We start from the raw sequence: 25,155 nt of genomic DNA on the forward strand, positions 1-25,155 counted from the left end.
TAATTCCGATGCAATTTCTGTGTTTCATCGTCAATAAGTAGGTCCAAGGGATACATTAAACCTGAAGCGAAGCATCGGAATCTATAACTAGGGTCACTGGAATGGTTCAAAATATAAACAGTATGAAGAGTCAGTCTTCTGGTACTTAAGTCCGCATTGTGCCTTTTCTATTTAATTCCGATGATATTTCTGTGATTCATCGTCAATAAGATGGTCCAAGGGAAACAGTAAACCTGAAGTGACGCATCGGAATCTATAACTAGTGTCACAGGAATGGTTCCACACATAGACAGTACGAAGAGTCAGTCTTCTTGTACTTAAGTCGGCATTGTGGCATTTGTATTTAATTCCGATGCAATGTCTGTGTTTCATCGTCAATAAGAACGTCAGAGGGATACAGTAAACCTGAACTGAAGCATCGGACTTTATAACTAGTCTCACAGGAATGGTTCAGATCATAGTCGGTAAGTAGAGTCAGTCTTCTTGTCCTTAAGTCGGCATTGTGCCTTTTGTATTAAATTCCGATGCAATTTCTGTGTTTCATCGGCAATAAGGTCAGAGGGATACAGTAAACCTGAAGTGAAGCATCGGAATCCATAACTAGTGTCACAGGAATGGTTCAAAACATAGACAGTAGGAAGAGTCAGTCTTCTTGTACTTAAGTCGGCATTGTGCCTTTTGTATTTAATTCCGATGCAATTTCTGTGTTTCTTCGTCAATAAGAAGGTCAGAGGGATACAGTAAACCTGAAGTGAAGCATCGGAATCCATAACTAATGTCACAGGAATGGTTCAAAACATAGATAGTAGGAAGAGTCAGTCTTCTTGTACTTAAATCGGCATTGTGCATTTGTATTTAATTCCGATGCAATTTCTGTGATTCATCGTCAATAAGAAGGTCCAAGGGATACAGTAAACCTGAAGTGAAGCATCGGACGCTATAACTAGTGTCACAGAAATGGTTCAAAACATAGACAGTAGAAAGAGTCAGTCATCTCATACTTAAGTCGGCATAGTGCCTTTTGTATTTAATTCCGATGCCATTTCTGTCTTTCATCGCCAATAAGAAGGTCCAAGGGAAACAGTAAACCTGAAGTGAAGCATCGGAATCTATAACTAGTGTCACAGAAATGGTACCACACATAGACAGTACGAAGAGTCAGTCTTCTTGTACTTAAGTCGGCATTGTATATTTTGTATTTCATTCCGATGCAATTTCTGTGTTTCATCGTCAATAAGAACGTCAGAGGGATACAGTAAACCTGAGGTGAAGCATCGGAATCTATAGCTAGTGTCACAGGAATGGTTCATAGCATAGTCAGCAAGAAGAGTCAGTCTTCTTGTCCTTAAGTCAGCATTGTGCCTTTTCTATTTATTTCCGATGCAATTTCTGTGTTTCATCGTCAATAAGAGGGTCAGTGGGATACAGTAAACCTGAAGTGAGGCACGGAATCCACAACTAGTGTCACAGGAATGGTTCCAAACATAGACAGTACGAAGAGTCAGTTTACCTGTACTTAAGTCGGCATTGTGGCTTTTGTATTTAATTCCAATGCAATTTCTGTGTTTCATCGTCAATAAGAAGGTTAGAGGTATACAGTAAACCTGAAGTGAAGCATCGGAATCTATAACTAGTGTCACAGGAATGGTTCAAAACATAGTCAGTAAAAAGAGTCAGTCTTCTTGTCCTTAAGTCGGCATTGTGCCTTTTGTATTTAATTCCGATGCAATTTCTATGATTCATCGTCAATAAGAAGGTCCAAGGGATACAGTAAACCTGAAGTGAAGCATCGGACTCTATAACTAGTGTCACAGAAATGGTTCAAAAGATAAACAGCAGAAAGAGTCAGTCTTCTCATACTTAAGTCGGCATTGTGACTTTTGTATTTAATTCCGATGCAATTTCGGTGTTTCATCGTCAATAAGAAGGTCCATGGGAAACAGTAAACCTGAAGTGAAGCATCGGAATCTATAACTAGTGTCACAGGAATGGTTCAAACTATAATCAGTAAGAAGAGTCTGTCTTTTTGTACTTAAGTCGGCTTTATGGCCTTTTCTATTTAATTCCGACGCAATTTCTGTGTTTCATCGTCAATAAGAAGATCCAAGAGATACAGTAAACCTGAAGTGAAGCATCGGAATCTATAACAAGTGTCACAGGAAAGGTTCAAAACATAGACAGTAAGAAGAGTCAGTCTTCTTGTACTTAAGTCGGCATTGTGCCTTTTCTATTAAATTCCGATGCAATTTCTGTGTTTCATCGTCAATAAGAAGGTCAGAGGGATACAGTAAACCTGAGGTGAAGCATCGGAATCTATAACTAGTGTCACAGGAATGGTTCAAAACATAGTCCGGAAGAAGAGTCAGTCTTCTTGTACTTAAGTCGGCATAGTGCACTTCGTATTTAATTCCGATGCAATTTCTGTGTTTCATCGTCAATAAGAAGGTACAAGGGATACAGTAAACCTGGAGTGTAGCATAGGAATCTATAACTAGTGTCACAGGAATGGTTCAAAACATAGACAGTAAGAAGAGTCAGTCTTCGTATACTTAAGTCGGCATTTTGCCTTTTGTATTTAATTTCGATGCAATTTCTGTGTTTCATCGTCAATAAGAAGGTACAAGGGATACACTAAACCTGAAGTGAAGCGTCGGAATCTATAACTAGTGTCACATGAATGGTTCAAAACATAGCCAGTAGGAAGAGTCAGTGTTCTTGTACTTAAGTCGGCATTGTGCCTTTTGTATTTAATTCCGATGCAATTTCTGTGTTTCATCGTCAATAAGATGGTCCAAGGGATACAGCAAAAAGCTGAAGTGAAGCATCGGAATCTACAACTAGTGTCACAGGATTGGTTCAAAACATAGACAGCAAGAAGAGTCAGTCTTCTTGTACTTAAGTCGGCATTGTGCCTTTTCTATTTAATTCCGATGCAATTTCTCTGTTTCATCGTCACTAAGAAGGTCAGAGGGATACAGTAAACCTGAAGTGAAGCATCGGAATCTGTAACTACTGTCACAGGAATGGTTAAAAACATAGACAATAAGAAGAGTCAGTCTTCTTGTACTTAAGTCGGCATTGTGCCTTTCGTATTTAATTCCGATGCAATTTCTGTGTTTCACCGTCAATAAGAAGGTCAGAGGGATACAGTAAACCTGAAGTGAAGCATCGGAATCTATAACCAGTGTAGCAGGAATCGTTCAAACATATACAGTAAGAAGAGTCAGTCTTCTTGTACTAAAGTCGGCATTGAGCCTTTTGTATTTAATTCCGATGCAATTTCTGTGTTTCATCGTCAATAAGAGGGTCATAGGGATACAGTAAACATGAAGTCAAGCATCGGAGTCTATAACTAGTGTCACAGGAATGGTTCAAAACATAGTCAGTAAGACGAATCAGTATCCTTGTCCTTAAGTCGGCATTGTGCCATTTGTATTTTATTCCGATGCAATTTCTGTGTTTCATCGTCAATAAGTAGGTCCAAGGGATACATTAAACATGAAGTGAAGCATCGAAATCTATAACTACGGTCACTGGAATTGTTCAAAATATAGACAGTATGAAGAGTCAGTCTTCTTGTACTTAAGTCGGCATTGTGCATTTTCTATTTAATTCCGATGATATTTCTGTGATTCATCGTCAATAAGAAGGTCCAAGGGAAACAGTAAACCTGAAGTGACGCATCGGAATCTATAACTAGTGTCACAAGAATGGTTCCAAACATAGACAGTACGTAGAGTCAGTCTTCTTGTACTTAAGTCGGCATTGTGGCTTTTGTATTTAATTCCGATGCAATTTCTGTGATTCATCGTCAATAAGAAGCTCCAAGGGATACAGTAAACCTGAACTGAAGCATCGGACTCTATAACTAGTGTCACAGAAATGGTTCAAAAGATAGACAGTAGGAAGAGTCAGTCATCTCATACTTAAGTCGGCATTCTGCCTTTTGTATTTAATTCCGATTGAATTTCTGTGTTTCATCGTCAATAAGAAGATCCAAGGGAAACGGTAAACCTGAAGTGAAGCATCGGAATCTATAACTAGTGTCACCGGAATGGTTCCACACATAGACAGTACGAAGAGTCAGTCTTCTTGTACTTGAGTCGGCATTGTGGCATTTGTATTTAATTCCGATGCAATGTCTGTGTTTCATCGTCAATAAGAAGGTCAGAGGGATACAGTAAACCTAAGGTGAAGCATCGAAATCTATAACTAGTCTCACAGGAATGGTTCAAATCATAGTCAGTAAGTAGAGTCAGTCTTCTTGTACTTAAGTCGGCATTGTGCCTTCTGTATTTAATTCCTATGCAATTTCAGTGTTTAATCGTCAATAAGAAGGTCAGAGGGATACAGTAAACCTGAAGTGAAGCATCGGAATCCATAACTAGTGTCACAGGAATGGTTCAAAACATAGACAGTAGGAAGAGTCAGTCTTCTTGTACTTAAGTCGGCATTGTGCCTTCTGTATTTAATTCCTATGCAATTTCAGTGTTTAATCGTCAATAAGAAGGTCAGAGGGATACAGTAAACCTGAAGTGAAGCATCGGAATCCAAAACGAGTGTCACAGGAATGGTTCAAAACATAGACAGTAGGAAGTGTCAGCCTTCTTGTACGTAAGTCGGCATTGTGCCTTTTGTATTCAATTCCGATGCAACTTCTGTGTTTCATCGTCAATAAGAAGGTCCAAGGTATACAGCAAACCTGAACTGAAGCATCGGAATCTATAACTAGTGTCACAGGAATGGTTCAAAACATAGTCAGTAAGAAGAGTGAGTCTTCTTGTACTTAAGTCGGCATTGTGCCTTTTCTATTTAATTCCGATGCAATTTCTGTGTTTCATCGTCAATTAGAAGGTCCACGGGATATGCTAAACCTGGAGTGAAGCATCGGAATCTATCACTAGAGTCACAGGAATGGTTCAAAACATAGACAGTAAGAAGATTCAGTCCTCTTGAACTTAAGTCGAAATTGTGCCTTTTCTATTTATTTCCTATGCAGTTTCTGTGTTTCATCGTCAATAAGAAGGTCCAAGGGAAACAGTAAACCTGAAGTGAAGCATCGGAATCTATAACTAGTGTCACTGGAATGGTTCAAAATATAGACAGTAAGAAGAGTCAGTCTGCTTGAACTTAAGTCGGCATTGTGCCTTTTCTATTTAATTCCGATGCAATTTCTGTGATTCATCGTCAATAAGTAGGTCCAAGGGAAACAGTAAACCTGAAGTCACGCATCGGAATCTATAACTAGTGTCACAGGAATGGTTCCAAACATAGACAGTTCGAAGAGTCAGTCTTTTTGTATTTAAGTCGGCATTGTGCCTTTTGTATTTAATTCCGATGCAATATCAGTGTTTCATCGTCAATAAGAAGGTCCAAGGGATACAGTAAACCTGAAATGAAGCATCGGAATCTATAACTAGTGTCACTGGAAAGGCTTAAAATATAGACAGTAAGAAGAGTCAGTCTTCTTCTACTTACGTCGGCATTGTGGCTTTTGTATTTAATTCCGATGCAATTTCTGTGATTCATCGTCAATATGAAGGTCAGATGGATACAGTAAACCTGAAGTGAAGCATCGGAATCCAAAACTAGTGTCACAGGAATGGTTCAAAACATAGGCAGTAGGAAGAGTCAGTCTTCTTGTACATAAGTCTGCATTGTGCCTCTTGTATATAATTCCGATGCAATTTCTGTGTTTCATCGTCAATAAGAAGGTCCAAGGTATACAGCAAACCTGAAGTGAAGCATCGGAATCTATAACTAGTGTCACAGGAATGGTTCAAAGAATAGTCAGTAAGAAGAGTCAGTCTTTTTGTACTTAAGTCGGCTTTGTGCCTCTTCTATTTAATTCCGACGCAATTTCTGTGTTTCATCGTCAATAACAAGATCCAAGGGATACAGTAAACCTGGAGTGAAGCATCGGAATCTATAACAAGTGTCACAGGAAAGGTTCAACACATAGACAGTAAGAAGAGTCAGTCTTCTTGTACTTAAGTCGGCATTGTGCCTTTTCTATTTAATTCCGGTGCAATTTCTGTGTTTCATCGTCAATAAGAAGGTCAGAGGGATACAGTAAACGTGGAGTGTAGCATAGGAATCTATAACTAGTGTCACAGGAATGGTTCAAAAAATAGACAGTAAGAAGAGTCAGACTTCGTATACTTAAGTCGGCATTTTGCCTTTTGTATTTAATTCCGATGCAATTTCTGTGTTTCATCGTCAATAAGAAGGTACAAGGGATACAGTAAACCTGAAGTGAAGCGTCGGAATCTATAACTAGTGTCACAGGAATGGTTCAAAACATAGCCAGTAGGGAGAGTCAGTGTTCTTGTACTTAAGTCGGCATTGTGCCTTTTGAATTTAATTCCGATGCAATTTCTGTGTTTCATCGTCAATAAGAAGGTCCAAGGGATACAGTAAACCTGAAGTGAAGCATCGGAATCTACAACTAGTGTCACAGGATTGGTTCAAAACATAGACAGTAAGAAGAGTCAGTCTTCTTGTACTTAAGTCGGCATTGTGCAATTTCTATTTAATTCCGATGCAATTTCTGTGTTTCATCGTCACTAAGAAGGTTAGAGGGATACAGTAATCCTGAAGTGAAGCATCGGAATCTATAACTAGTGGCACAGGAATGGTTCAAAGCATAGTCAGTAAGAAGAGTCAGGCTTCATGTACTTAAGTCGGCATAGTGCCTTTCGTATTTAATTCCGATGCAATTTATGTGTTTCACCGTCAATAAGAAGGTCCGAGGGATACAGTAAACCTGAAGTGAAGCATCGGAATCTATAACCAGAGTAGTAGGAATGGTTCAAACTTATACAGTAAAAAGAGTCAGTCTTCTTGTACCAAAGTCGGCATTGTACCTTTTGTATTTAATTCCGATGCTATTTCTGTGTTTCATCGTCAATAAGAGGGTCATAGGGATACAGTAAACATGAAGTCAAGCTTAGGAGTCTATAACAAGTGTCACAGGAATGGTTCAAAACTTAGTCAGTAAGAAGAATCAGTCTTCTTATCCCTAAGTCGGCATTGTGCCTTTTGTATTTAATTCCGTTGCAATTTCTGTGTTTCATCGTCAATAAGTAGGTCCAAGGGATACAGTAAACCTGGAGTGCAGCACCGGAATCTATACTAGAGTCACAGTAATGGTTCAAAACATAGACAGTAAGAAGAGTTGGTCTTCTCGTACTTAAGTCGGCATTGTGCCTTTTGTATTTAATTCCGATGTAATATCAGTGTTTCATCGTCAATAAGAAGGTCCAAGGGATACAGTAAATCTGAAGTGAAGCATCGGAATCTATAACTAGTGTCACTGGAATTTTTCAAAATATAGACAGTATGAAGAGTCAGTCTTCTTGTACTTAAGTCGGCATTGTGCCTTTTCTATTTAATTCCGATGCAATTTCTGTGATTCATCGTCAATAAGAAGGGCCAAGGGAAACAGTAAACCTGAAGTGACGCATCGGAATCTATAACTAGTGTCACAGGAATGGTTCAAAACATAGACAGTAAGAAGTGTCAGTCTTCTTGTACTTAAGTCGGCATTGTGGCTTTTATATTTAATTCTGTGTTTCATCGTCAATAAGAACGTCAGAGGGATACAGTAAACCTGAGGTGAAGCATCGGAATCTATAACTAGTGTCACAGGAATGGTTCAAAACATAGTCAGCAAGAAGAGTCAGTCTTCTTGTCCTTAAGTTGGCATTGTGCCTTTTGTATTTAATTCCGATGCAATTTCTGTGTTTCATCGTCAGTAAGAAGGTCCAAGGTATACAGTTACCCTGACGTAAAGCATCGGAATCTATAACTAGTGTCACAGGATTGTTCAAACTATAATCAGTAAGAAGAGTCAGTCTTTTTGTACTTAAGTCGGCATTGTGCTTTTTCTATTTAATTCCGATGCAATTTCTGTGTTTCATCGTCAATAAGAAGGTCCAAGGGATACAGTAAACCTGGAGTGAAGCATCGGAATCTATAACAAGTGTCACAGGAAAGGTTCAAAACATAGACAGTAAGAAGAGTCAGTCTTCTTGTACTTAAGTCGGCATTGTGCCTTTTCTATTTAATTCCGATGCAATTTCTGTGTTTCATCGTCAATAAGAAGGTCAGAGGGATACAGTAAACCTGAGGTGAAGCATCGGAATCTATAACTAGTGTCACAGGAATGGTTCAAAACACAGTCAGGAAGAAGAGTCAGTCTTCTTGTACTTAAGTCGGCATTGTGCCCTTTGTATTTAATTCCGATGCAATTTCTGTGTTTCATTGTCAATAAGACGGTCCAAGGGATACAGCAAACCTGGTGTGTAGCATAGGAATCTGTAACTAGTGTCACAGGAATGGTTCAAAACATAGACAGTAAGAAGAGTCAGTCTTCGTATACTTAAGTCGGCATTTTGCCTTTTGTATTTAATTCCGATGCAATTTCTGTGTTTCATCGTCAATATGAAGGTCCAAGGGATACAGTAAACCTGAAGTGAAGCATCTGAATCTATAACTAGTGTCACAGGAATGGTTCAAAACATAGTCAGTAAGAAGAGTCAATTTCTTGTACTTACGTCGGCATTGTGCCTTTTCTATTTAATTCCGATGCAATTTCTGTGTTTCATCGTCAATAAGAAGGTCCAAGGGATACAGTAAACCTGGAGTGAAGCATATGAATCTATAAGAAGTGTCACAGGAAAGGTTTAAAACATAGACAGTAAGAAGAGTCAGTCTTCTTGCACTTAAGTCGGCATTGTGCCTTTTCTATTTAATTCCGATGCCATTTCTGTGTTTCATCGTCAATAAGAAGGTCAGAGGGATACAGTAAACCTGAGGTTAAGCATCGGAATCTATAACTAGTGTCACAGGAATGATTCAAAACACAGTCAGGAAGAGGAGTCAGTCTTCTTGTACTTAAGTCGGCATTGTGCCCTTTGTATTTAATTCCGATGCAATTTCTGTGTTTCAGCGTCAATAAGACGGTCCAAGGGATACAGCAAACCTGGAGTGTAGCATAGGAATCTATAACTAGTGTCACAGGAATGGTTCAAAACATAGACAGTAAGAAGAGTCAGTCTTCGTATACTTATGTCGGCATTTTGCCTTTTGTATTTAATTCCGATGCAATTTCTGTGTTTCATCGTCAATAAGAAGGTCCAAGGGATACAGTAAGGCTGAAGTGAAGCATCTGAATCTATAACTAGTGTCACAGGAATGGTTCAAAACATAGTCAGTAAGAAGAGTCAATTTCTTGTACTTACGTCGGCATTGTGCCTTTTCTATTTAATTCCGATGCAATTTCTGTGTTTCATCGTCATCAAGAAGGTCCAAGCGATATGGTCAACCTGGAGTGTAGCATCGGAATCTATAACTAGTTTCACAGGAATGGTTCCACACATAGACAGTACGAAGAGTCAGTCTTCTTGTACTTAAGTCGGCATTGTGGCTTCTGTAATTAATTCCGATGCAATTTATGTGTTTCATCGTCAATAAGAACGTCAGAGGGATACAGTAAACCTGAGGTGAAGCATCGGAAACTATAACTAGTGTCACAGGAATGGTTCAAACATAGTCAGTAAGAAGAGTCAGTCATCTTGTCCTTAAGTCGGCATTGTGCTTTTTCTATATAATTCCGATCCAATTTCTGTGTTTCATCGTCAATAAGAAGGTCAGAGGGATAGAGTAAACATGAAGTGAAGCATCGTAATCCAAAACTAGTGTCACAGGAATGGTTCTAAACATAGACAGTAGGAAGTGTCAGTCTTCTTGTATGTAAGTCGGCATTGTGCCTTTTGTATTTAATTCCGATGCAATTTCTGTGTTTCATTGTCAATAAGAAGGTCCAAGGTATACAGCAAACCTGAAGTGATGCATCGGAATCTATAACTAGTGTCACAGGAATGGTTCAAAACATAGTCAGTAAGAAGAGTCAGTCTTCTTGTAGTTAAGTCGGCATTGTTCCTTTCTATTTAATTCCGATGCAATTTTTGTGTTTCATCGTCAATAAGAAGGTCCAAGGGATACAGTAAACCTGAAGTGAAGCATCGGAATCTATCAGTAGAGTCACAGGAATGGTTCAAATCATAGACAGTAAGAAGAGTGAGTTCTCTTGTACTTAAGTCGACATTGTGCTTTTCTATTTATTTCCGATGCAATTTCTGTGTTTCATCGTCAATAAGAAGGTCAGAGGGATACAATAAACCTGAAGTGAAGCATCGGAATCTATAACTAGTGTCACAGGAATTGTTCAAAACATAGACAGTAAGAAGAGTCAGTCTTCGTGTACTGACGTCGGCATTGTGCCCTTTGTATTTAATTCCGATGCAATTTCTGTGTTTCATCGTCAATACGAAGGTCCAAGTGATACAGTAAACCTGAAGTGAAGTATCGGAATCTATAACTAGTGTCACAGGAATGGTTCCAATCATAGTCAGTAAGAAGAGTCAGTCTTCTTGTCCTTAAGTTGGCATTGTGCCTTTTGTATTTAATTCCGATGCAATTTCTGTGTTTCATCGTCAATATGAAGTTCAGAGGGATACAGTAAACCGGAAGTGAACATCGGAATCCACAACTAGCGTCACAGGAATGGTTCAAAACATATGCAGTAGGAAGAGTCAGTCTTCTTGTACTTAAGTCGGAATTGTGCCATTTGTATTTAATTCCGATGTAATTTCTGTGTTTCATCGTCAATAAGAAGGTTAGAGGGATACAGTAAACCTGAGGTGAAGCATCGGAATCTATAACTAGTGTCACAGGAATGGTTCAAATCACAGTCAGGAAGAAGAGTCAGTCTTCTTGTACTTAAGTCGGCATTGTGCCCTTTGTATTTAATTCCGATGCAATTTCTGTGTTTCATCGTCAATAAGAAGGTCCAAGGTATACAGTAAACCTGACGTAAAGTACCGGAATCTATAACTAGTGTCACAGGAATGGTTCAAACTATAATCAGTAAGATGAGTCAGTCTTTTTGTACTTAAGTCGGCATTGTGCCTTTTCTATTTAATTCCGATGCAATTTCTGTGTTTAATCGTCAATAAGAAGGTCCAAGGGATACAGTAAACCTGGAGTGAAGCATTGGAATCTATAACAAGTGTCACAGGAAAGGTTCAAAACTTAGACAGTAAGAAGAGTCAGTCTTCTTGTACTTAACCCGGCATTGTGCCATTTCTATTTAATTCCGAAGCAATTTCTGTGTTTCATCGTCAAATAGAAGGTCAGAGGGATACAGTAAACCTGAGGTGAAGCATCGGAATCTATAACTAGTGTCACAGGAATGGTTGAAAACACAGTCAGGAAGAAGAGTCAGTCTTCTTGTACTTAAGTCGGCATTGTGCCCTTTGTATTTAATTCCGATGCAATTTCTGTGTTTCATCGTCAATAAGAAGGTCCAAGAGATACAGTAAACCTGGAGTGAGCATAGGAATCTATAACTAGTGTCACAGGAATGGTTCAAAACATAGACAGTAAGAAGAGTCAGTCTTCGTATACTTAAGTCGGCATTTTGCCTTTTGTATTTAATTCCGTTGCAATTTCTGTGTTTCATCGTCAACAAGAAGGTCCAAGGGATACAGTAAACCTGGAGTGAAGCATCGGAATCTGTAACTAGTGTCAATGGAATGGTTCAAATCATAGACAGCAAGAGGAGTGAGTCTTCTTGTACTTAAGTCGGCATTGTGCCTTTTGTATTTAATTCCGATGCTATTTCTGTGTTTCATCGTCAATGAGAAGGTCCAAGGGATACAGTAAACCTGGAGTGAAGCATCGGAATCTATCACTAGAGTCACAGGAATGGTTCAAAACATAGACAGTAAGAAGAGTCAGTCTTCGTGTACTTAAGTCGGCATTTTGCCTTTTGTAGGAAGAGTCGGTCTTCATGTACTTAAGTCGACATTGTGCCTTTTCTATTTATTTCCGATGCAATTTCTGTGTTTCATCGTCAATAAGAAGGTAAGAGGGATACAATAAACCTGAAGTGAAGCATCGGAATCTATAACTAGTCTCACAGGAATGGTTCAAAACATAGACAGTAAGAAGAGTCAGTCTTCGTGTACTTAAGTCGGCATTTTGCCTTTTTTATTTTAATCCGATGCAATTTCTGTGTTTCATCGTCAATACGAAGGCTCAAGGGATACAGTAAACCTGAAGTGAAGCATCGGTATCTATAACTAGTGTCACAGGAATGGTTCAAAACATAGTCAGTAAGAAGAGTCAGTCTTCTTATTCTTAAGTTGTTATTGTGCCTGTTGTATTCAATTCCGATGCGATTTCTGTGTTTCATCGTCAATAAGAAGGTCCAAGGTATACAGTAAACCTGACGTAAAGCATCGGAATCTATAACTAGTGTCACAGGATTGGTTCAAACTATAATCAGTAAGAAGAGTCAGTCTTTTTGTACTTAAGTCGGCATTGTGCCTTTTCTATTTAATTCCGATGCAGTTTCTGTGTTTCATCGTCAATAAGAAAGTCCAAGGGATACAGTAAACCTGGAGTGAAGCATCGGAATCTATAACTAGTGTCACAGGAATGGTTCAAAACATAGTCAGTAAGAAGAGTCAGTCTTCTTGTACTTACGTCGGCATTCTGCCTTTTCTATTTAATTCCAATGCAATTTCTGTGTTTCATCGTCAACAAGAAGGTCCAAGGGATACAGTAAACATTGAGTGAATCATCGGAATCTGTAACTAGTGTCAATGGAATGGTTTAAAACATAGACAGCAAGAAGAGTCAGTCTTCTTGTACTTAAGTCGGCATTGTGCCTTTTGTATTTAAATCCGATGCTATTTCTGAGTTTCATCGTCAATAAGAAGGTCAGAGGGATACAGTAAACCTGAGGTGAATCATCGGAATCTATAACTAGTGTCACAGGAATGGTTCAAAACACAGTCAGGAAGAAGAGTCAGTCTTCTTGTACTTAAGTCGGCATTGTGCACTTTGTATTTAATTCCGATGCAATTTCTGTGTTTCATCGTCAATAAGACGGTCCAAGGGATACAACAAACCTGGAGTGTAGCATAGGAATCCATAACAAGTGTCACAGGAATGGTTCAAAACATTGACAGTAAGAAGAGTCAGTCACCGTATACTTAAGTCGGCATTTTGCCTTTTGAATTTAATTCCGATGCAATTTCTGTGTTACATCGTCAATAAGAAGGTCCAAGGTATACAGTTAACCTGAAGTGATGCATCAGAATCTATAACTAGTGTCACAGGAATGGTTCAAAACATAGTCAGTAAGAAGAGTCAGTCCTCTTGTACTTACGTCGGCATTGTGCCTTTTCTATTTAATTCCGATGCAATTTCTGTGTTTCATCGTCAACAAGAAAGTCCAAGGGATACAGCAAATCTGGAGTGAAGCATCGGAATCTGTAACTAGTGTCAATGGAATGGTTCAAAACATAGACAACAAGAAGAGTTAGTCTTCCTGTACTTAAGTCGGCATTGTGCCTTTTGTATTTAATTCCGATGCTATTTCTGAGTTTCATCGTCAATAAGAAGGTCAGAGGGATACAGTAAACCTGAAGTGAAGCATCGGATTCTATAACTAGTGTCACTGGAATGGTTCGAACATAGTCAGTAAGAAGAGTCAGTGTTCTTGTCCTTAAGTCGGCAATGTGCCTTTTGTATTTAATTCCGATGCAATTTCTGTGTTACATCGTCAATACGAAGGTCCACGGGATACAGTAAACCTGGAGTGAAACATCGCAATCTATAACTAGTGTCACAGGAATGGTTCAAAACATAGACAGTAAGAAAAGTCAGTCTTCTTGTACTGAAGACGGCATTGTGCCTTTTGTATTATATCCGATGCAAGTTCTCTGTTTCATCGTCAATAAGAATGTCCAAGGGATACAGTAAGCCTGAAGTGAAGCATCGTAATCCAAAACTAGTGTCACAGGAATGGTTCAAAACATAGACAGTAGGAAGTGTCAGTCTTCTTGTACGTAAGTCGGCATTGTGCCTTTTGTGTTTAATTCCGATGCAATTTCTGTGTTTCATCGTCAATAAGAAGGTCCAAGGTATACAGCAAACCTGAAGTGAAGCATCGGAATCTATAACTAGTGTCACAGGAATGGTTCAAAACATAGTCAGTAAGAAGAGTCAGTCTTCTTGTACTTAAGTCGGCATTGTGCCATTTCTATTTAATTCCGATGCAATTTCTGTGTTTCATCGTCAATAAGAAGGTCCAAGGGATACAGTAAACCTGGTGTGAAGCATCGGAATCTATCACTAGAGTCACAGGAATGGTTCAAAACATAGACAGTAAGAAGAGTCAGTCTTCGTGTACTTAAGTCGGCATTTTGCCTTTTGTAGGAAGTGTCGGTCTTCATGTACTTAAGTCGACATTGTGCCTTTTCTATTTATTTCCGATGCAATTTCTGTGTTTCATCGTCAATAAGAAGGTCAGAGGGATACAATAAACCTGAAGTGAAGCATCGGAATCTATAACTAGTGTCACAGGAATGGTTCAAAACATAGACAGTAAGAGGAGTCAGTCTTCGTGTACTTAAGACAGCATTGTGCCTTTTGTATTATATCCGATGCAAGTTCTGTGTTTCATCGTCAATAAGAATGTCCAAGGGATACAGTAAACCTGAAGTGAAGCATCGTAATCCAAAACTAGTGTCACAGGAATGGTTCAAAACATAGAGAGTAGGAAGTGTCAGTCTTCTTGTACGTAAGTCGGCATTGTGCCTTTTGTGTTTAATTCCGATGCAATTTCTGTGTTTCATCGTCAATAAGAAGGTCCAAGGTATACAGCAAACCTGAAGTGAAGCATCGGAATCTATAACTAGTGTCACAGGAATGGTTCAAAACATAGTCAGTAAGAAGAGTCAGTCTTCTTGTACTTAAGTCGGCATTGTGCCATTTCTATTTAATTCCGATGCAATTTCTGTGTTTCATCGTCAATAAGAAGGTCCAAGGGATACAGTAAACCTGGTGTGAAGCATCGGAATCTATCACTAGAGTCACAGGAATGGTTCAAAACATAGACAGTAAGAAGAGTCAGTCTTCGTGTACTTAAGTCGGCATTTTGCCTTTTGTAGGAAGTGTCGGTCTTCATGTACTTAAGTCGACATTGTGATTTTTCTATTTATTTCCGATGCAATTTCTGTGTTTCATCGTCAATAAGAAGGTCAGAGGGATACAATAAACCTGAAGTGAAGCATCGGATTCTAAAACTAGTGTCACAGGAATGGTTCAAAACATAGACAGTAAGAGGAGTCAGTCTTCGTGTACTTAAGTCGGCATTTTGCCTTTTGTATTTAAATCCGATGCAATTTCTGTGTTTCATCGTCAACAAGAAGGTCCAAGGGATACAGTAAACATTGAGTGAATCATCGGAATCTGTAACTAGTGTCAATGGAATGGTTTAAAACATAGACAGCAAGAAGAGTCAGTCTTCTTGTACTTAAGTCGGCATTGTGCCTTTTGTATTTAAATCCGATGCTATTTCTGAGTTTCATCGTCAATAAGAAGGTCAGAGGGATACAGTAAACCTGAGGTGAAGCATCGGAATCTATAACTAGTGTCACAGGAATGGTTCAAAACACAGTCAGGAAGAAGAGTCAGTCTTCTTGTACTTAAGTCGGCATTGTGCACTTTGTATTTAATTCCGATGCAATTTCTGTGTTTCATCGTCAATAAGACGGTCCAAGGGATACAACAAACCTGGAGTGAAGCATAGGAATCTATAACAAGTGTCACAGGAATGGTTCAAAACATTGACAGTAAGAAGAGTCAGTCACCGTATACTTAAGTCGGCATTTTGCCTTTTGAATTTAATTCCGATGCAATTTCTGTGTTACATCGTCAATAAGAAGGTCCAAGGTATACAGTTAACCTGAAGTGATGCATCAGAATCTATAACTAGTGTCACAGGAATGGTTCAAAGCATAGTCAGTAAGAAGAGTCAGTCCTCTTGTACTTACGTCGGCATTGTGCCTTTTCTATTTAATTCCGATGCAATTTCTGTGTTTCATCGTCAACAAGAAAGTCCAAGGGATACAGCAAATCTGGAGTGAAGCATCGGAATCTGTAACTAGTGTCAATGGAATGGTTCAAAACATAGACAACAAGAAGAGTTAGTCTTCTTGTACTTAAGTCGGCATTGTGCCTTTTGTATTTAATTCCGATGCTATTTCTGAGTTTCATCGTCAATAAGAAGGTCAGAGGGATACAGTAAACCTGAAGTGAAGCATCGGATTCTATAACTAGTGTCACTGGAATGGTTCGAACATAGTCAGTAAGAAGAGTCAGTGTTCTTGTCCTTAAGTCGGCATTGTGCCTTTTGTATTTAATTCCGATGCAATTTCTGTGTTACATCGTCAATACGAAGGTCCACGGGATACAGTAAACCTGGAGTGAAACATCGCAATCTATAACTAGTGTCACAGGAATGGTTCAAAACATAGACAGTAAGAAAAGTCAGTCTTCTTGTACTGAAGACGGCATTGTGCCTTTTGTATTATATCCGATGCAAGTTCTGTGTTTCATCGTCAATAAGAATGTCCAAGGGATACAGTAAGCCTGAAGTGAAGCATCGTAATCCAAAACTAGTGTCACAGGAATGGTTCAAAACATAGACAGTAGGAAGTGTCAGTCTTCTTGTACGTAAGTCGGCATTGTGCCTTTTGTGTTTAATTCCGATGCAATTTCTGTGTTTCATCGTCAATAAGAAGGTCCAAGGTATACAGCAAACCTGAAGTGAAGCATCGGAATCTATAACTAGTGTCACAGGAATGGTTCAAAACATAGTCAGTAAGAAGAGTCAGTCTTCTTGTACTTAAGTCGGCATTGTGCCATTTCTATTTAATTCCGATGCAATTTCTGTGTTTCATCGTCAATAAGAAGGTCCAAGGGATACAGTAAACCTGGTGTGAAGCATCGGAATCTATCACTAGAGTCACAGGAATGGTTCAAAACATAGACAGTAAGAAGAGTCAGTCTTCGTGTACTTAAGTCGGCATTTTGCCTTTTGTAGGAAGTGTCGGTCTTCATGTACTTAAGTCGACATTGTGCCTTTTCTATTTATTTCCGATGCAATTTCTGTGTTTCATCGTCAATAAGAAGGTCAGAGGGATACAATAAACCTGAAGTGAAGCATCGGAATCTATAACTAGTGTCACAGGAATGGTTCAAAACATAGACAGTAAGAGGAGTCAGTCTTCGTGTACTTAAGACAGCATTGTGCCTTTTGTATTATATCCGATGCAAGTTCTGTGTTTCATCGTCAATAAGAATGTCCAAGGGATACAGTAAACCTGAAGTGAAGCATCGTAATCCAAAACTAGTGTCACAGGAATGGTTCAAAACATAGACAGTAGGAAGTGTCAGTCTTCTTGTACGTAAGTCGGCATTGTGCCTTTTGTGTTTAATTCCGATGCAATTTCTGTGTTTCATCGTCAATAAGAAGGTCCAAGGTATACAGCAAACCTGAAGTGAAGCATCGGAATCTATAACTAGTGTCACAGGAATGGTTCAAAACATAGTCAGTAAGAAGAGTCAGTCTTCTTGTACTTAAGTCGGCATTGTGCCATTTCTATTTAATTCCGTTGCAATTTCTGTGTTTCATCGTCAATAAGAAGGTCCAAGGGATACAGTAAACCTGGTGTGAAGCATCGGAATCTATCACTAGAGTCACAGGAATGGTTCAAAACATAGACAGTAAGAAGAGTCAGTCTTCGTGTACTTAAGTCGGCATTTTGCCTTTTGTAGGAAGTGTCGGTCTTCATGTACTTAAGTCGACATTGTGATTTTTCTATTTATTTCCGATGCAATTTCTGTGTTTCATCGTCAATAAGAAGGTCAGAGGGATACAATAAACCTGAAGTGAAGCATCGGATTCTAAAACTAGTGTCACAGGAATGGTTCAAAACATAGACAGTAAGAGGAGTCAGTCTTCGTGTACTTAAGTCGGCATTTTGCCTTTTGTATTTAAATCCGATGCAATTTCTGTGTTTCATCGTCAATACGAAGGTCCAAGGGATACAGTAAACCTGAAGTGAAGCATAGGTATCTATAACTAGTGTCACAGGAATGGTTCAAAACATAGTCAGTAAGAAGAGTCAGTCTTCCTATCCTTAAGTTGGCATTGTGCCTTTTGTATATAATTCCGATGCAATTTCGGTGTTCCATCGTCAATAAGAAGGTCCAAGGTATACAGGAAACCTGACGTAAAGCATCGGAATCTATAACTAGTGTCACAGGATTGGTTGAAACTAAAATCAGTCAGGAGAGTCAGTCTTTTTGTACTTAAGTCAGCATTGTGCCTTTTCTATTTAAGTCCGATGCAATTTCTGTGTTTCATCGTCAATAAGAAGATCCAAGGTATACAGTAAACCTGGAGTGAAGCATCGGAATCTATAACAAGTGTCACAGGAAAGGTTCAAAACATAGACAGTAAGAAGAGTCAGTTTTCTTGTACTTATGTCGGCATTGTGCCTTTCTATTTAATTCCGATGCAATTTCTGTGTTTCATCGTCAATAAGAAGGTCAGAGGGATACAGTAAACCTGAGGTGAAGCATCGGAATCTATAACTAGTGTCACAGGAATGGTTCAAAACATAGTCAGTAAGAAGAGTCAGTCTTCTTGTACGTAAGTCGGCATTGTGCCTTTTGTATTTAATTCCGATGCAATTTCTGTGATTCATCGTCAATAAGAAAGTCCAAGGTATACAGCAAACCTGAAGTGATGCATCGGAATCTATAACTAGTGTCACAGGAATGGTTCAAAACATAGTCAGTAAGAAGAGTCAGTCTTCTTGTAGTTAAGCCGGCATTGTGCCTTTTCTATTTAATTCCGATGCAATTTCTGTGTTTCATCGTCAATAAGAAGGTCCAAGGGATACAGTAAACCTGGAGTGAAGCATCGGAATCTATCACTAGAGTCACAGGAATGGTTCAAAACATAGACAGTAAGAAGAGTCCGTCCTCTTGTACTTAAGTCGACATAGTGCGTTTTCTATTTATTTCCGATGTAATTTCTGTGTTTCATCGTCAATAAGAAGGTCAGAGGGATACAATAAACCTGAAGTGAAGCTTCGGAATCTATAACTAGTGTCACAGGAATGGTTCAAAACATAGTCAGTAAGAAGAGTCCGTCCTCTTGTACTTAAGTCGACATTGTGCGTTTTCTATTTATTTCCGATGTAATTTCTGTGTTACATCGTCAATAAGAAGGTCAGAGGTATACAGTAAACCTGAGGTGAAGCATCGGAATCTATAACTAGTGTCACAGGAATGGTTCAAAACACAGTCAGGAAGGAGAGTCAGTCTTCTTGTACTTAAGTCGGCATTGTGCCTTTTGTATTTCATTCCGATGCAATTTCTGTGTTTCATCGTCAATAAAAAGTTCCAAGGGATACAGTAATCCTGAAATGAAGCATCGGAATCTATAACTAGTGTCACTGGAATGGTTCAAAATATAGACAGTTCGAAGAGTCGGTCATCTCATACTTAAGTCGGCATTGTGCTTTTTGTATTTAATTCCGATCAATTTCTGTGTTTCATCGTCAATAAGAAGGTCCAAGGGAAACAGTAAACCTGAAGTGAAGCATTGGAATCTATAACTAGTGTCACAGGAATGGTCCTACACATAGACAGTACGAAGAGTCAGTCTTCTTGTACTTAAGTCGGCATTGTGGCTTTCGTATTTACTTCCGGAGCAATTTCAGTGTTTCATCGTCAATAAAAAAGTCAAAGGGATACAGTAAACCTGAAGTGAAGCATCGGAATGTATAACTTGTGTCACAGGAATGGTTCAAACATAATCAGTAAAAAGAGTCAGTCTTCTTGTCCTTAAGTCGGCATTGTGCTTTTGTATTTAATTCCGATGCAATTTCTGAGTTTCATCGGCAATAAGGTCGAAGGGATACAGTAAACCTGAAGTGAAGCATCGGAATCTATAACTAGTGTCACAGGAATGGTTCAAAACATAGACAGTAGGAAGAGTCAGTCTTCGTGTACTTAAATCGGCATTTTGCCTTTTGTATTTAATTCCGATGCAATTTCAGTGTTTCATCGTCAATAACAAGGTCCAAGGGATACAGTAAACCTGAAGTGAAGCATCGGAATCCACAACTAGAGTCACAGGAACGGTTCCAAACATAGAAAGTAGGAAGAGGCAGTCTTCATGTACTTAAGTCGGCATTGTGCCTTTTGTATTTAATTCCGATGCTATTTCTGTGTTTCATCGGCAATAAGGTCAGAGGGATACAGTAAACCTGAAGTGAAGCATCGGAATCCAAAACTAGTGTCACAGGAATGGTTCAAAACATAGACAGTAAGAAGAGTCAGTTTTCTTGTACGTAAGTCGGCCTTGTGCCTTTTGTATTTAATTCCGATGCAATTTCTGTGATTCATTGTCAATAAGAAGGTCCAAGGGATACAGTAAACCTGAAGTTAAGCATCGGACTCTATAACTAGTGGCACAGAAATGGTTCAAAACATAGACAGTACGAAGAGTCAGTCATCTCATACTTAAGTCGGCATTGTGCCTTTTGTATTTAATTCCGATTCAATTTCTGTGTTTCATCGTCAATAAGAAGGTCCAAGAGAAACAGTAAACCTGAAGTGAAGCATCGGAATCTATAACTAGTGTCACAGGAATGGTCCCACACATAGACAGTACGAAGAGTCAGTCTTCTTGAACTTAAGTCGGCATTGTGGCTTTTGTAATTAATTCCGATGCAATTTCTGTGTTTCATCGTCAATAAGAAGGTCAAAGGGATACACTAAACCTGAAGTGAAGCATCGGAATGTATAAATAGTGTCACAGGAATGGTTCAAACATAATCAGTAAAAAGAGTCTGTCTTCTGGTCCTTAAGTCGGCATTGTGCCTCTTGTATTTAATTCCGATGCAATTTCTGAGTTTCATCGGCAATAAGGTCGAAGGGATACAGTAAACCTGTAGTGAAGCATCGGAATCTATAACTAGTGTCACAGGAATGGTCCAAAACATAGACAGTAGGAAGAGTCAGTCATCGTGTACTTAAGTCGGCATTTTGCGTTTGTATTTAATTCCGATGCAATTTCTGTGTTTCATCGTCAATAAGAAGGTCCAAGGGATACAGTAAACCTGAAGTGAAACATCGTAATCCACAACTAGTCACAGGAACGGTTCAAAACATAGAAAGTAGGAAGAGGCAGTCTTCTTGTACTTCAGTCGGCATTGTGCCTTTTGTATTTAATTCCGATGCAATTTGTGTGTCTCATCGTCAATAAGAAGGTCCAAGGTATACAGTAAACCTGACGTAAAGCATCCGAATCTATAACTGGTGTCACAGGAATGGTTCAAACTATAGTCAGTAAGAAGATTCTGTCTTCTTGTACTTAAGTCGGCATTGTGCCTTTTGTATTTAATTCCGATGCAATTTCTGTGTTTCATCGTCAATAAGAATGTCCAAGGGATACAGTAGACCTGATGTGAAGCATCGCAATCTGTAACTAGTATCACAGGAATGGTTCAAAACATAGCCAGTAGGAAGAGTCAGTGTTCTTGTACTTAAGTCGGCATTTTGCCTTTTATATTTAATTCCGTATGCAATTTCTGTGTTTCATCGTCAATAAGAAGGTCCAAGGGATACAGTAAACCTGAAGTGAAGCATCGGAATCTACAACTAGTGTCACAGGACTGGTTCAAAACATAAACAGTAAGAAGAGTCAGTCTTCTTGTACTTATGTCGGCATTGTGCCTTTTCTATTTAATTCCGATGCAATTTCTGTGTTTCATCGTCACTAAGTAAGTCAGAGGGATACAGTAAACCTGAAGTGAAGCATCGGAATCTATAACTAGTGTCACAGTAATGGTTCAAACATAGACAGTAAGAAGAGTCAGTCTCCTTGTACTTAACTCGGCATTGTGACTTTTGTATTTAAATCCGATGCAATTTCTGTGTTTCATCGTCAATTAGACGGTCAGAGGGATACAGTAAACCTGGAGTGAAGCATCGGAATCTATAACTAGAGTCACAGTAATGGTTCAAAACATAGACAGTAAGAAGAGTCAGTCTTCATGTACTTAAGTCGGCATTGTGCCTTTTGTATTTAATTCCGATGCTATTTCTGTGTTTCATCGTCAATAAGAAGGTCAGAGGGATACAGTAAACCTGAAGAGAAGCATCGGAATGTATAACTAGTGTCACAGGAATGTTTCAAAACATAGTCAGTAATAAGAGTCAGTCTTCTTGTCTTTAAGTCGGCATTGTGCCTTTTGTATTTAATTCCGATGCAATTTCTGTGTTTCATCGGCAATAAGGTCAGAGGGATACAGTAAACCTGAAGTGTAGCATCGGAATCCAAAACTAGTGTCACAGGAATGGTTCAAAACATAGACAGTAAGAAGAGTCAGTTTTCTTGTGCGTAAGTCGGCATTGTGCCTTTTGTATTTAATTCCGATGCAATTTCTGAGTAGTCACCGTCAATAAGAAGGTCCAAACTATACAGTAAACCTGAAGTGAAGCATCGGAATCTATAACTAGTGTCACAGGAATGGTTCATAACATAGTCAGCATGAAGAGTCAGTCGTCTTGTACTTAAGTCGGCATTGTGGATTTTCTATTTAATTCCGATTCAATATCTGTGTTTCATCGTCAATAAGAAGTTCCATGGGATACAGTAAACCTGAAGTGAAGCATCGGAATCAACAACTAGTGTCACAGGATTGTTTCAAACATAGGCAGTAAGAAGAGTCAGTCTTCTTGTACTTAATTCGGCATTGTGCCTTTTCTATTTAATTCCGATGCAATTACTGTGTTTCATCGTCAATAAGACGGTCAGAGGGATACAGTAAACCTGAAGTGAAGCATCGGAATCTATAACTAGTGTCACAGGAATGGTTCAAAACATAGTCAGTAAGAAGATTCAGTCTTCTTGTTTTTAAGTCGGCTTTGAACCTTTTGTATTTAATTCCGATGCAATTTCTGTGTTTCATCGTCAATAAGTAGGTCCAAGGGATACAGTAAACCTGGAGTGAAGCACCGGAATCTATAACTAGAGTCACAGTAATGGTTCAAAATATAGACAGTAAGAAGGGTCGGTCTTCTTGTACTTAAGTCGGCATTGTGCCTTTTGTATTTAATTCCGATGCAATTTCTGTGTTTCATCGTCAATAAGAAGGTCCAAGGGATACAGTAATCCTGAAGTGAAGCATCGAAATCTATAACTAGTGTCACTGGAATGGTTCAAAATATAGACAGTAAGAAGAGTCAGTCTTCTTGTACTTAAGACGGCATTGTGCCTTTTCTATTTAATTCCGATGCAATTTCTGTGTTTGATCGCCAATAAGAAGGTCCAAGGGATACAGTAATCCTGGAGTGAAGCATCGGAATCTATAACTAGTGTCACAGAAATGGTTCAAACATAATCAGTAAGAAGAGTCAGTCTTCTTGTCCTTAAGTCGGCATTGTGCCTTTCGTATTTAATTCCGATGCAATTTCTGAGTTTCATCGGCAATAAGGTCGAAGGGATACAGAAAACCTGAAGTGAAGCATCGGAATCTATAACTAGTGTCACAGGAATGGTTCAAAACATAGACAGTAGGAAGAGTCAGTCTTCGTGTACATAAGTCGGCATTTTGCCTTTTGTATTTAATTCCGATGCAATTTCTGTGTTTCATCGTCAATAAGAAGGTCCAAGGGATACAGTCAACCTGAAGTGAAGCATCGGAATCCACAACTAGAGTCACAGGAACGGTTCAAAACATAGAAAGTAGGAAGAGGCAGTCTTCTTGTACTTAAGTCGGCATTGTGCCTTTTCTATTTAATTCCGATGCAATTTCTGTGTTTCATCGTCAATAAGAATGTCAGAGGGATACAATAAACCTGAGGTGAGGCATCGGAATCTATAACTAGTGTCACAGGAATGGTTCAAAACATAGTCAGTAAGAAGAGTCAGTCTTCTTGTACTTATGTCGGCATTGTGCCTTTTGTATGTAATTCCGATGCAATTTCTGTGTTTCATCGTCAATAAGAAGGTCCAAGGGATACAGTAAACCTGGAGTGTAGCATTGGAATCCATAACTAGTGTCACAGGATTGGTTCAAAACATAGACAGTAAGAAGAGTCAGTCTTCGTGTACATAAGTCGGCATTTTGCCTTTTGTATCTAATTCCGATGCAATTTCTGTATTTCAACGTCAATAACAAGGTCCAAGGGAAGCAGTAAACCAGAAGTGAAGCATCGGAATCTATAACTAGTGTCACAGGAATGGATCAAAGCATTGTCAGTAAGAAGAGTCAGTCTTCTTGTACTTAAGTCGGCATTGTGCCTTTTCTATTGAATTCCGATGCGAAGGCCGGGTTTCATAGTCAATAAGAAGGTCCAAGGGATACAGTAAACCTGGAGTGAAGCATCGGAATCTATAACAAGTGTCACAGGAAAGGTTCAAAACAAGGTCGGTAAGAAGAGTCAGTCTTCTTGTACTTAAGTCGGCATTGTGCCTTTTCTATTTAATTCCGATGCAATTTCTGTGTTTCATCGTCAATAAGAAGGTCAGAGGGATACAATAAACCTGAGGTGAAGTATCGGAATCTATAACTAGTGTCACAGGAATGGTTCAAAACATAGTCAGTAAGAAGAGTCAGTCTTCTTGTACTTAAGTCGGCATTGTGCCTTTTGTATTTAATTCCGAAGCAATTTCTGTGTTTCATCGTCAATAAAGGGTCCAAGGGATACAGTAAACCTGAAGTGTAACATTGGAATCTATAACTAGTGTCACAGGAATGGTTCAAAGCATAGACAGTAAGAAGAGTCAGTCTTCGTGTACTTAAGTCGGCATTTTGCCTTTTGTATTTAATTCCGATGCGATTTCTGTGTTTCATCGTCAATAAGACGGTCCAAGGGATACAGTAAACCAGAAATGAAACATCGGAATCTATAACTAGTGTCACAGGAATGGTTCAAAGCATAGTCAGTAAGAAGAGTCAGTCTTCTTCTCCATAAGTCGGCATTCTACCTTTCGTAGTTAATTCCGATGCATTTTCTGTGTTTCATCGTCAATAAGACGGTCCAACGGATATAGTAAACCTGGAGTGGAGCATCGGAATCTATAACTAGTGTCACAGGAATGGTTCAGAACATAGACAGTAAGAAGAGTCAGTCTTCTTGTACTTAAGTCGGCATTGTGCCTTTTGTATTTAATTCCGATGCAATTTCTGTGTTTCATCGTCAATA

The sequence above is a fragment of the Schistocerca serialis genome, chromosome 9 (genome assembly GCF_023864345.2).
Source record: "Schistocerca serialis cubense isolate TAMUIC-IGC-003099 chromosome 9, iqSchSeri2.2, whole genome shotgun sequence".
In the NCBI taxonomy this organism is placed as follows: Eukaryota; Metazoa; Arthropoda; class Insecta; order Orthoptera; family Acrididae; genus Schistocerca; species Schistocerca serialis.